The 13,035-nt window shown below is 44.9% G+C and overlaps 1 protein-coding gene across 7 annotated transcripts in view; it reads left to right on the top strand.

The window, feature by feature from the left end:
• Positions 1-13,035, top strand: part of RPH3AL (rabphilin 3A like (without C2 domains)) — a 937,546-nt gene that overhangs the window by 56,268 nt on the left and 868,243 nt on the right. For 5 of the 7 annotated variants that reach the window (XM_085649367.1, XM_085649362.1, XM_085649364.1 and 2 more), the window contains one exon: positions 2,737-2,870. The exons of the other annotated variants lie outside the window; for them this stretch is intronic. The gene's annotated coding sequence lies outside the window, so the exon portion shown is untranslated. The remainder of the gene's footprint in view (positions 1-2,736; positions 2,871-13,035) is intronic. 7 annotated transcript variants of the gene reach the window in all.

Raw genomic sequence — 13,035 nt, forward strand, 5'->3', positions numbered from 1 at the left:
ATATAATAAGATTAACAACAAAACTGTTCAAGTCATTCCAGGGAAGTGATAGAAAGTGATGTTATTCCTGCATGCCTCCCATACGGTTGAATACTTCCCTTCTCTGTAGGATTTTGAAACTTGGATCTAAACAGGTATGCTCACACCCAAGCTCGATAATGTAATGATGGGATAGGGAGACGCGTGTGTCACGTGTTAAGACCCTCTTCGCTTGAGGTGGAATGAAACGTTAGACTGTACAAGAATAGCCGCATTCAGGGGCATCTGTCGACTGTAGGCTAACCTACAAAGCAATATGATCGGCTACAAAAAAAGGCTACTGTGAGCCGTAGCTAGACCTAATCGATGCCACTCTTTAGTACAGACAACAAAAAAATGGCAGTTTAGGAGGGGTTTGAGTTTCAGGATAGTCCTACTATGAGACCACTTTGCGGTTTAAGATAGCCGTGTGCTCACTTTTCGAGATATCTTGCTGGGTACAACTCATGGACCCAATCAGAGGCGCATCCATGCTGGACATGTCGAAAGCCAGCGGATTCGACAACCGCAGAGAGTTTTTGGGCTGTGTGCTGTCTGCATCGCACGTGCTAACTTGCACAGCTACTAAGTGCGTTCCTTAAGCAAGAAGTTCAGGCTTCAATTTAGAAATAGTTCATGGTTTGCCCCAAGAGTGAACAGCAGTTTTGCGACATTGGCACAATTCTTTGCAGATACAGACCTACATAATCTAAATCATGCCTGAGAGGTGTGGCCTACGTAATTAAGGGTGTGGCTTGAAATATGTAAAATAAAATCCTAAACCTAACCTGGCATGCCCCCAAACTAGTATTTGGATGCCGCTCTGTGAGCTTTCTTTTACTGCATCAAGACATCACAGCATTCGACACATGCAAGTTGAACACACCCAACCTGTTGACTTTGCCGATGCTTGTTAGTGGTATCAGATAAATGATTAACAACATTGAGTTTGTTCTATATGATTAGAATTGAAAGCGCTCTAATTTTGAAACCACAAGACTGAGTTAAACATTACTAAGGTCTTTGGAAGGGGTCGTGAATGCCCTTTGCGGTGTCTCAGACACTCCCGTTCTCCCCTTAACACCACTTTCCTGTTCAATGCCTCTCTCTATGTTAAACACTTGCATCCTTTTTCTGAAATCCTCTATCTGCATATCTCACACTTTTCCACTATTACAAATGGCACATATGCGACCATCGCCCTCTGCAGAGAGGCTAAGGGTTGGATGGTTTGTAGTCCGCTCACAATCATGGCCTTCTGATAGGTACTGTGCTAAACCTGCCGTGCCTGTAGCCTCCACTTCAGAGCCCTCACGTGTGCAGCGGCAGCTCCTCTGCTAAGGCGGAGGAGCGTCGCCCCACTATTCAATGGGAAAAATAACATGATAACGTAGGGTTGTTATCATTTTATTTTCCCTACTGTAGTGGCTCAGTTTCATGAGGGGCGGGGCAGGCCAGAGCAGGGGAGAGGGGGAGGCGTGTCGGCACTCTCTAAGTGCGCATGACGGTTTGGCTGGCCATCTTGGGCCGGCCAAACAGTCATGCGCACTATGCATGTTCCCCACCAGGCTGTACTGCACAGCCTGGTGGAGAACATACACAGCCTCCCAGTCCCCGGGTTCGGCGCTCAGATCAATTGTGATGCTACTGTCTTGGTGACGTTGTGATTGGCTTAGGGGAGCCTGGGAGCCCAGGTGCTTCCTGCAGGACAGGAGAGGAAGAAGTTGAAGAGGATGGAGGAGAGGCGGCGGGCGGCCGTAACCAGGCTAGTACTTTTTTTGTTTATTTGTTTTTCATACCCCAAGCCCTCCCCCGCCCCATCAACCAAGTCCGGTAGCACCGCTACTGCACTTGTGCTCTGTTGTGCCCATTACCAACCTAATCTAGAGGCGACTCAGGTCACAGTAGGCACTGTACAAAAGTTGTATGTTGCATGCATAAAAACTATAGAAACACATTCCTGTGCGCAATTGACGGCATTGCTATGTACATGTTTCGCTATTTTGTTATACAATAAATAGAAATTGAGTTAAAAAAAATATAGAAACTGAACATCTTGAAAAATGAGAATGCAAGATGATGTAAACATGACATTGAATACCTCAAGTCCTATATAAGAAAACAATCAGTTTTTATGCCCGTAATGTTAAGGATGTGAATAAACCACCTTTTCAAAGTCGGTTTGAACTCCTGCCGGGTCAACCCCAATTGAACTCCTGCCTATATAAACCCTGGTCGCGAACCGGAAGCTTGGAGTAAATGAAAGCACCTTAGAATTGACCAAACACATTGGGTTGTCATTTCAAATATGTTGAGTTGTGCCGTTATTATGGAAACGATTGTAGAAGTAACTTAAATTCTGTTTTATTGTAAAGTGCTGGTAAATGTGCAGAACCAGTTTTTAAACCCCATCGTAACCCTTGTGCAAGTAGAGAGCTTGATGCTAGTGATATGAGTCAACTTGCGAAGTGCAACATAGAACTGATATGTAGCAAAAGGTAGTGATTGTAACCAAGTCAGTAATTTTGAATGAATGCATTAATACTGAATTTAATTGTGTAATAGTTTATTTAACGTAATACTATACTTGTATGGAGTTGTTGGTGGTTTATGGTGGTTTTGGTTTTCACTTTAAAAAAAAAAACCTTGCTAAGTTCATGGGTGGCTGCAAGCTAAATGCTAAGCAGACTAAAAGATCAAATCTAACACCATTTACAGGTCAATTCCACGAGGGCCCCCACCCACAAGTACTGAGCTGCCTTTCTGCTGAGCCGCGCCTGCCGCATTTAAACGCGGTGCTTGTATCGGTGGAACCCAGGCCTTTCGAGTTGATTGAGCAAAGCTCATGCTGGGTGAGTACAGTATTTGTTTACATTATTTTATGAATGCGTGAGTGTGAGAATATGTAAACTGCAGAAGAAGGAACTGCTTTTGTCTCATGTTCACCCCAGACTTGGTACTGGGGGTATCAGTGATATAACAGGGTGTTTGAGGGCCTTGTGAATTTGGCCTTTGATGTGTGTCTGTGTTTCAGAACTGTGCCTGGAAGCATGTTCTGCTTCAGTTGGCCATGGGATGTCTAGCTGCACCTGCGCATAACAGCATTTTCAAGCCTAGCTGTACGCAAGAGCGGTGTGAGCTCTGGTTCTGAGGTTGTACACACGATGAGCAGCTAGACTGTGGAATGTATTACGATGATGGATGGGTTTAGCAGGCAGCACAGAGTAGTTGACGTTGGGTTCGTCTAATTTAGAGGTGATGAGGGATTGCGTACTCGAGCTATTTACCTATCAGGGTGGCGGGGGTAGAAAGTGGTGGCGAGGCGTTAGTGCGAGGGATGGAGGAGAGCTTCTGGATCTTGGATCATGTTCTGGAGGCAATGAATCTACTTCAGATTTCATGAAAGAGCAGTGTTTTGCCCTGGCTTAATAGGAGCCATGTCGGTGTCATCTAGACTTTTTCATTGTTCAGCCTTTTGTTTGGACCCATTCATTAGCCATTCAAGAGGAAATGCCCTGAATCATTGTGTGCAACATGGTTCTGGCCGATGGAGAAGGAGGAGTGGAGTGGGCTTGGCCAAATAATGTGATGCCTGCTATCGCTAAGCTCCCACAATAGCCTTTCAGATTTGATCCCTCCAAAGACGCCTTCATTTATCTTTGCCTCATCCTCTGGTAAGATACGCCAAGATCAACCTATGCTGTAGAAGGCGGGTGAAGGGACTACTTAGGGGTCAATAATCAACAATCCAAACATACAGTGTTAAACAAATGCAGAAATCAAGGTTGGAAAAAAGTCTGTAATTGGTACCCTTTCTCATTAGCTATCACTAATAATTTTAAGAAAATACATGAAGGGAAACCGGAGATAAAGGGCTCTAACCATCTCAGTGGACATCAGTGAAGTGATAGCATGCACGTCTTTAAAAACAGTCTTTGTATTTTGTATATTAGGATAAATACATTTTTATTATTCATCAGCGTTTTCCAGTTAGAAATGTTGTAAATAGTAACAACGTGGTGCTTTTGTCATAGGCAAAATAGTTGTATTGTGGTGAAGATGGTTGTTGATACTTGGGACAATACAATGACAGTCCACTAGATATAATTTAATAACACAAGTTGACATGGTTTTGTAATTTACATTACACATTTAGTTTCCTGAAAATTAAAGGATTTACTGGTCAAGTCCAATTCCGCAATTAGATCCATATCGTCGGCTTCTGAAGTCAGCAACTTATCTGCTAGTCCACAAATTATCAAACATATCTTGTTGGGGAACATTTACAAATTTAGAAAAATTGTGTCTTTTTAGTGGGACCCAGCCAAAATATGTCCAGCTTGCTTATGCATGTGGCTGGGTAAGGCTTGAAATTTGGGATGGGAGAGCAAAATTACCCCAGAACGTGGTCGTTTTTATGGAGCTAATACTTCATCGGCAGAGGGAGTCTCAAAACTTAGGGCGACGGAATACCCTCTCACAAAGGTGATGGAGTACCCTCCTCGCCACAGCGAAGTTCCGCCATCATCATTTGGACTTGGATGGAACTTCAGTATGGCGGAGACTACTCCGTCTCCGCTGCCTACATACATACACCTCTGATGGTATGATGGAGTAAGGGCTGTCAGAGGTTTGACCGTGTGTCCTTCCGCCCTACTAAGTGTGGGTGAACAGATGGCCAGTTTTTGCTTTCATACAAAACATGGCAGTATGTGAAAGCAAAAACTTTTAAATGATCCCCATGCCAAGGGAGAGAACTCAGATGGCTAGGGAGTCATTGTTTTTTTTTTTTATTTAAAAAAACATAATCCTGCTTTTGGATTTTATTATTGAAAATAAAAAATATATATGTTTAAAGCTTGACATACAGCTCCGTCATGTAGACCAGGCAGACAGCTCTGTTATGATACTAGAGCCGTCGGTCAAACTTTCAGGGCATTTACAGGAAGCGTCGCAACGGAGGTCGTTGGTTCGGTGGACATCTCTAAATTTAGTGAGCGGTGGACCCTTGCCACTGTGTGAGTAAAGTACTCAGCCATGGCGATGGTGCATTCTCCGTCCGCTAGACTCTAAATGGAGCCCTAAACCCACCATGATGATGACACTGAACTGCTCAACCTAGTGAGATATGGTGAAAGACTAAAAACCTCAAGGCAGAACAAGTTGCCCCGATATGCGATATGCTGATCAATGGGCACGCTTTGGTGGAAGTTTGAAAGCTTTTAACTTGCTTCAAGCTGTGGCACAACAGGGCTGCAGTAGGTCTGATTGGGTGTGCCTAAGCTTATGATGAGGAGCTGTGAGAAGACTGGAAAAAAAATTGAACTATATGACATCCGTACGATGATTGCATATTTCCTTGATCAATTCAGGCATTGAAAGATCCACTGGCCTTCTGTTGAGTCTTAGAGTTGTATATTTTTGACTGATAATGTTTTATCACTGGCAGAGTGGATTACCAAGAATTGAAAATCTACATTTCATATTTTTCAGACTTTGATTACCCCAGTTCAGGCAGGAGCCTTAGTGCTAAAGTTCCTTTCACTCATCTTCAAAGCTAGTGACTGGCCTTAGGTCAGGCAGGCTCCCAGCTACGTGACGTTACACTGAATATCTCTATGGTCCTCTGTTCTCACTGGACTCTTCAGATCCTAGGTCAGTCAAGATTCTTACCACCTGGGGCTACAATAGGAGTCCAGCAGGACATTGAAGCAGGCAAAACACGCCCATGGGCCCTGGGAGGAGGTCTGGTGGTCGAGCTCAGTCTAGGAGTGACGTGAGTGCAAAGGAGACTAGCTCTTTTCAACTTGCTGATCTGTGAGCTCCGGTATTCAAGGATTTTGGGCCATTTTAGTAAAGGAATCCCAAATTGTAATGATGTAGATTTCCAACTTTGGTGCACCACTCCCAAGCAGTACTTAAGCTGCCCTTGGACTCCCCATTTCTTTATACTTACGGTTATCTTTGAGTTGGAGCAAAAAAGATATGCGCCTCTGTTTTATGCTATGCTATTCCACAGAAAATTCCAGATAACAGCCTTTTTGCAAAATGACCCTATACCCCGTCTTTTAGGTGAGGTAGGGCTGATCAAATATTTGACATTGAAGCCTTTTAAAACTATTTTAAGTGCCAAGATGCACTCCAGTTGATTTGTGGCTTTATTCATTTTGAGAGATTTTATGCAGATGATGAGGGAAAGGGCATCTCTTCCACATGAGAAGGGACAATAACCCAAACCCTCTGTTTGAAACCTATGGTTTTCAGTAAATACATGCAAAGTGTAAACCTTGATTCCTATCAATTTTTTCTGCTTAATGTAATTCTTTGTTCCTAATTTAAAGCTAACTGTTACTATTCCTACATTGTCAAACAGCAGGATACAAAGTCCCAAAAAAGACAAAACAAGACAGTACGCTTTTTCCATCTATGCTCTCAGTATGAGGAACAACATCCTGTATCCCAAAGGACCGCCCGGGCGCTGCTCCAATTTAGGAAAGTGTTGAAGACTCACTTCTTTAACGAACACTACATCACAATTCTTTAACAGTCCACAAACCAGGAGGAGCCAAGATGGCGACCGGGACGGCAGCGTAGACCCCCGGCTCCGTGAGCCTCCGCATCCCGCACGGATATCCTGCCTGAGATCCTCAACTAGTGCTACGTGGTCGTGTTTCTGAAGGAGAGGGGCTCCCGACTGTGTGACTCCGAGGTTTCTAGCCGTGCTATCGCCGGAGAAAACTGCATCTGAACTTTGCGGCCTGTGCGGCCCTGGAGCCGGGACATCGAGTGGACGCCGTGGCCGGGTGGCAGTGCGACAACAGCGGCCGGTGGTGACTGGGTGGAGTCGGTCCACCGGAGCGGTGCCAAACTCGGCCTACATTTCGGCGTGGTCACTTCTACTGCCCAGTGTAGCTGACCGAGTGCATGACCGGGGGTGCAAATCTTAGATCCTCCGGTGGCTGCCCCTGCCTCGCTGGTGAGCTGCCCGGCCGCCGTCCGTATCCTGCCCCGATCATTGCGGGCCGCCCCCGGATTTCTACGGGAGCTGGTCCGTGGTGGGGACGACTGTTGCCCGTGACCACGGATAGTTTTTTGCCTGCCCCCGGAACCCGGTCACCCGCGACGTGGACATCGCGGCGCCTGTCCTGGGGTCCCGGCCCCGGTGAGGGTCGGGCATACTTGGCGGCCATCTTGGGTCGATGAAGCCTACCATCCTGTCCGCTGGGCCGCAGCGGGCTTGTGAGCGTACGATTTTTGGGAGTGTGGCGGCGAGATCACAGAGAGCTGAGCTGGGGTACGGCGACCTCCTCGAGGCTCTTGGTACTCTTCACTCCTCCTTGGTTCATGGTTTCGTGATCTTGGGGAGTAAGCTCGATGGTGTGGCGTCGGAGTTGGGGCAGTGGCGGCCCGCCTGTCCGCACGAACACAGAGTCTACCCACACTGCGCGCAGGAGGACGCTGTGGCGGCCCCCCCTGAGGTTAGTACACGACTGGACGCCCCGGCCAGTATGCTACAGTGTGTTCGACCTTCTGAGGGCCTGATCTGTCCCGGAGGCATTGGACCTGAGTGGGATGTGGTGGCCCCATCCCGTGCATGCCCTCCTGCGACCCAGAGACAACTCCAGCAACTAATGTCTCTTTTGGCTGCTTCTGCCTTCCTGAACCTTGCGTGCAGTGCAGATCCTAGGGCAGCACTTGGAAGCCTGTTTCCTCACGCGGCGGACTGTGTTGATGCCCAGAGACTTCCACCCCACCTGTGTGCGTCGCTTCTCTGTCGTTGTTGGACATTCCTCTGCCTAGGAACATTGGGTATGGTGCTGGGTCGAGGGGTTGGCATGGGCAGAATTCCACTGAGTGGTCAGGGATGAGGCTGGCCCCTCGGGGGTGGTCGCCTAGTGGACGGGCGGGCTTGGGGTGGTGTGCTCTCCTGACATGGCTACTGGCACAATAGACGCATAATGCTCCCCATCGTGGTTTGAGAAGATTGTTTCTGTGCTGTTCCTTGTTCACTTTAGGGGAACCTTACCGTGCGGGAGGGAGAAGCCGGGGGTCTGTTATGAAGGCCCTCCTCCAGTTTATAAATACTTTCTCTACCCCCCCGTCAGGTGGGGGTTCTTTCCTACTTCTTTTTCCCTATTCTCCTACATTTCGGGTCTGGTTCCAGGGCGACAGGCACACTGCTGGGGGGGGGGGCCGTACTCATCTGCAGAGGTGCAGGGTGGGGGGTTGGGGGAGGGGACTCTGTATTCCTTCATCTTTTTTCCATGGCCTCCTTTTTCTTCTCTGATTCTTTTTGTCTTTCTTTTTCTGGGATCAGCGTGATACACCTCCTTTTGCTATGCCTCGTTGCCGTTCCATGTGTTCACAACTTCCGGGGTGTTCTTGGGGAGTTCTGGCGGGGGACTGCGGGCGCAGCTGTAGACTATGTTTTTCTCCATCCTGATGTTCTTGTGTTTGCGCCATTGACCGAATAGATTGCTGTAAATCGCTAACGTTCATTACTCTGCATATCCGTGATCGTTGTTTTAAAATTGCTTGTCACCTGATCCTTCTGCCTTGTTTCATCATAAAATGAAAACCTTTTCCTCCTGGTGCCCTACTTACGCTGTTCACAGTATTAGCAGTACGATTTTGCTCCCTGAAGTGCTGCCTGTGTTTATACTTGTCGTTCTTGCTCTGATTGCTTAGCGGCCGGCCCCGGGGGGTTGTAGGCCCATACTTGTTCTTATTCGAACTGTCAATAAAGGTTTTCAAAAAAAAAAAAAAAAAAAAAAACAGTCCACAAACCAGCTACTTCTCCTATCACTATCACTTGTTGAGTTTTGCTCTGGACATTGACCGTGTACAGCACTCCCATGCCTTTTGGCAAAGACACGCTATAGAAATATCACATAAATACATCATGCGTACTATTTCAGTTAATGCAATGTAACATCATTTTGATGTTGTGTCAATTTGTAGTCTGCGTTTATTGTAGAGATGCTTTCACTACCAAAGTATCATTAAAAAATATATTTGGAAACACAGACTTTCATGATTTTCAAGAGCTTGTTTTCTGATTGCTGATTGACAGCCATCGTGTTCAAATTTCCAAAAGTCTCTTTCAAGCCTACCAAGCTTGTATGGAATGTTAGAGTCATCTACGTTTGCTACTCCAGGGCGCTGTCAGCCACTACCAGAAAAGCCCGCCCATCAAATGAAGAGCTCAATGAGAGTAACTCAGGGCGCTCCTCTCATACTATTTGCGGAACGTATGCCGTTGCACCCACTCACATAACATAAGACGAAAGAGGTAACGATGTTCCAAACCAAAATCGGGTTTAGAGGGTTAGTAGTGAACTGTGGTTCCATGAATTTGGAGGTAGAGACACCAGCCAGGACAGCTGCTCCAAAAGGCCAAATTGGCAGAAGAGTGTGGTGTTAAAAATTAATAGGTTTATAATTAAGGCTTCCAGTACTCCGCCTTTACTGATGTTTACAGATAAATACACACAGAAAACAATATGTTTCGTGTCTGTATTTATTTTTCAAGGTTGAAAAATACTGAAAATTGTGCTTCTTATGAATGACATTCCATGCTGTCTTTCATGAATTCCAAGACAGCAGCTAGGCAGACACATAGCATGGGGAGTTAAAAATCAGGTTGAGATTTCCCTAAATACAGGCATATGTTAACAGATATTTGCAACAAAGCTGATATTTACCTGTGGGTTTATTTTTTTTATATATTTGGCTGCTTAATTTGCTAAAACCCAACAGGCATCAAAGTACAGCGCATGTTTATCAGTTGAATAAATGTGAAAATAAACCATTTTATGGCTCCGCTTATTCTCAAAACAAAAAATCTGTATGGCTAATTACCAAGAAGATTGCCAAAAAATGAATATAGATAAATACAGATGGAAATGTTCAACATAATTACCATAAAACCGGGAGCCCTATTTATAATACATGGATCGCGGCACTCGCAGTATAAAGGCCCATCTCTGATCTCGAGTTGTGACGTCTCTGTCACCTGTAATAGCGAAATGACATAGCTGCTCATCTTTAATAAGTTTTTATAGTTGAGTTGGGATCTTTTCTGATCTGCTTTTAAAGTAATAGAATAAAGAAAAATTTAATTGAGGTGGGATGTTAGAATGCCTGATGCCAGAGCCAGGAGCGAAGGTGAAAGGCAGGTAACATAACAAAATTAAAGCTGCAGTTTAAATTACGAAAATGAAAACTAGCTTTTCCGTCTTGGGATCTGTTTTTCTATAGTGAAGACTGATGAGCAGAAGGGGGATTTATATGGCAACCTTTTTTTTCCATTATGTAATCATTCTCTACATGTTTCTACATATGCTGAGCTACAGCAGTTTTAATCAAACTTACATTAAACTGGCTGTAATAGATTTTTTCAACAAATTACTTACTGTGTGTTTAATTTTGCAATACGATTCTACTTTTATTCTTTTTATCGGCAAACATACTATCTCTATCCTATGGAAGAGCAAGACACCAAGGATTTAAGCATTTTATCAGAAGGGTGATGGTGTGACCATGCATTGTAAGGAATAAAATACCCACCACAGGATTCTGCGACCTTATAAAAGAACTTGGCCTTTGCCTTTGTTCTTCTATAAGGTCACAAACTCACTGGTGACTTACAATATCCTTTTAATGTACACTAGTGGTATTTTATCCCGATTATAATGTATCTATACCTTCTTTTTTTCAAACGGTTGTTATCAATGATTTCATTTAAGGTTTTATCTTTTATGAACATACATAAAAAATACTTTAGGCGCATTATGGAATTGGGAGCTCGGGTATAATTCTTCTTTGCTAGTTTGCCTCTCTTTCTTCTCACACAAAAATGTATTTCAGTTTCTATACCTCACTGTGACATCTCTAGATTTTTACTTCTTAACCAAAGTCTTTCTACTGCCTCTAACTCTTTATGCCTAATAAAAAATTGCCTACTTCTTTTAAAAGAGCTCTGCAGACAGCAAAGAGGATTTGGTATAGAAACTATGGTTAAAGCCTTGGTGTCGTATTGTGTTAGTCCTATGTTGGTCTGCAAAATGCCCAAATTATCTAAATGCAACCAGATCTAGCAAATTGTTATTTTTTTCTATTGTAACTTCATATATGTGGCACCCAAAAGAGCATATCTCCAAACGTCCTTCCAGATAATATAATCAATTATCCTTTTGGGCTTTTTCTCATCAGAACGCCCTCAGGATAACCACCACAGTCTTTAGAATCAGAAACTCTAGAGCCACTTCACATTTGCTGAAGGAGTCCGTGTGTTGTGCAAAAGCATATCTAGTGTTATTTTACTGAATCGTGCAAAAAAGATGTAGAATGATATGAATTTTAAATACCAAAGTGTACCACCTCAAACTGAGGCCCTCTTGCCTATGGTACGTCTGTTGTACAATAGCCACAGAATATCCAAGGTTAACATTTGAATTGAAACAGACACATTTTCAGCTTGTAACAAAACTCAAAAAATGGATGGCTTGCTAAATTTAATATTAAAGGGAATTCCACATCCTACCACAATACCTCTGGTATGTAACATTGGCACCTTGGGGAAGCCAATTTACTCTTCTAAAAAGTGCGCTATAATTTGGAAGTATAACAAAATACCTTGTGCACCAAGAAGTTCTGCTTGACGTAAATTGTGCCATGCATTATAACACATTGCAACCATGCACTTGATTTGAGAATCCACCTGCAAGCAATGCAGAGGTTCAGGAAGGCACTACATGGTCAGCCTCACTGTTTCTACAAAGCAAGTGAATTGCAGGATTCAAGTCTGAGATAAAGAGTTTCACCACCATCAGAGCTGGACCACACTATCCTAGTCAAACCAGAGTTTTGACCATCCTGTGCCATACAGAATAATCCTACATAGTATGCTAAGAAAGAGAAAATAGAGACCACAGCCTTCTTTAAACCTTTAAGTGTGGTTATCGGCCTATGGCCAACCCCCACACTACCTCCCCAGTGCATGTGTCATCCATTGGCCGACAGTGGGGAGGTAAATACGGGACTCTCTGGTGCTCTGCACTAGGGGGGGATTCCTTTATTTCATTTTAAGCTCTGGCTGCTTGGGAAGAGCTTCCAGAGCAGCCTGATTGTTTTTTTTTATTCTTTACTATAATGACAATCAGCGGCCAGGGCGGGCTGACTTTATTACAGTAAAGTGAAACTAAAACAAGCTGATGGGCTTATTTTACTTTCTCTGCATCAGTGCTCAGTGGCATATCTCCGCACTGATTGGAGTGGGAGAGGTATCATTGGAAAGGGGAGAATCTCCAGTGATACCTCTTCCCGGTGGATCCCTGCTTCGGGATCAACACAGGAAAGCGATCTCCAAACATGGATCCACCCACTAAGCATCAGGGATAAGGCCCCGTAGGCAAGGACTTGTGCTCCCCCCTGTATATTTAAATATATCAGTCTTTCTGCTCCCCCGGGGGGACGTTGGGGGTACTTATCCCCGATCTGCCACTCCGGGGGACAGGAAGCCCACTAGACACCAGTGGTAGGATTTTTTTAAAATATAAGCGTGAGGACTACCCAAAATGGCATGCATTCGTCTTTCGGTAATTACCCAAATCCACCCCCCACCTGAGGAAAGGGGGGTCAGAAAGCCAGGGAAATGAGTTTAAAAAACAAATATAGGATGGAGTAAGTACCCCATATCTTCTACCCGGGGGGTTTGGCGGAGGGGTGGACACACAACCCACTAGAAGGTAAGGAATTAATTTCCTTTTACATAATGGGGTGGGATCTGCCCACCATGGGCATGGCCATGCCCCCACTCCAACTAAACGGGGCATCAGTCTTTCTGCTCCCCCGGGGGGCAGATGGCGGTAATTACCCCTTATCTCTCCCCCGGGGGGCAGAAGGCCCACTAGAAACCAGGGATTTAAAAAAGAAATATAGGGGTTCTGCTCCCCTGGGGGCGTATGGGGGAATTGCTCCCAGTCTGCCCCCCGGGCGACAGAATGGCCACTAGAA

Source organism: Triturus cristatus, chromosome 3_2 (assembly GCF_964204655.1).
Source record: "Triturus cristatus chromosome 3_2, aTriCri1.1, whole genome shotgun sequence".
NCBI lineage: Eukaryota > Metazoa > Chordata > Amphibia > Caudata > Salamandridae > Triturus > Triturus cristatus.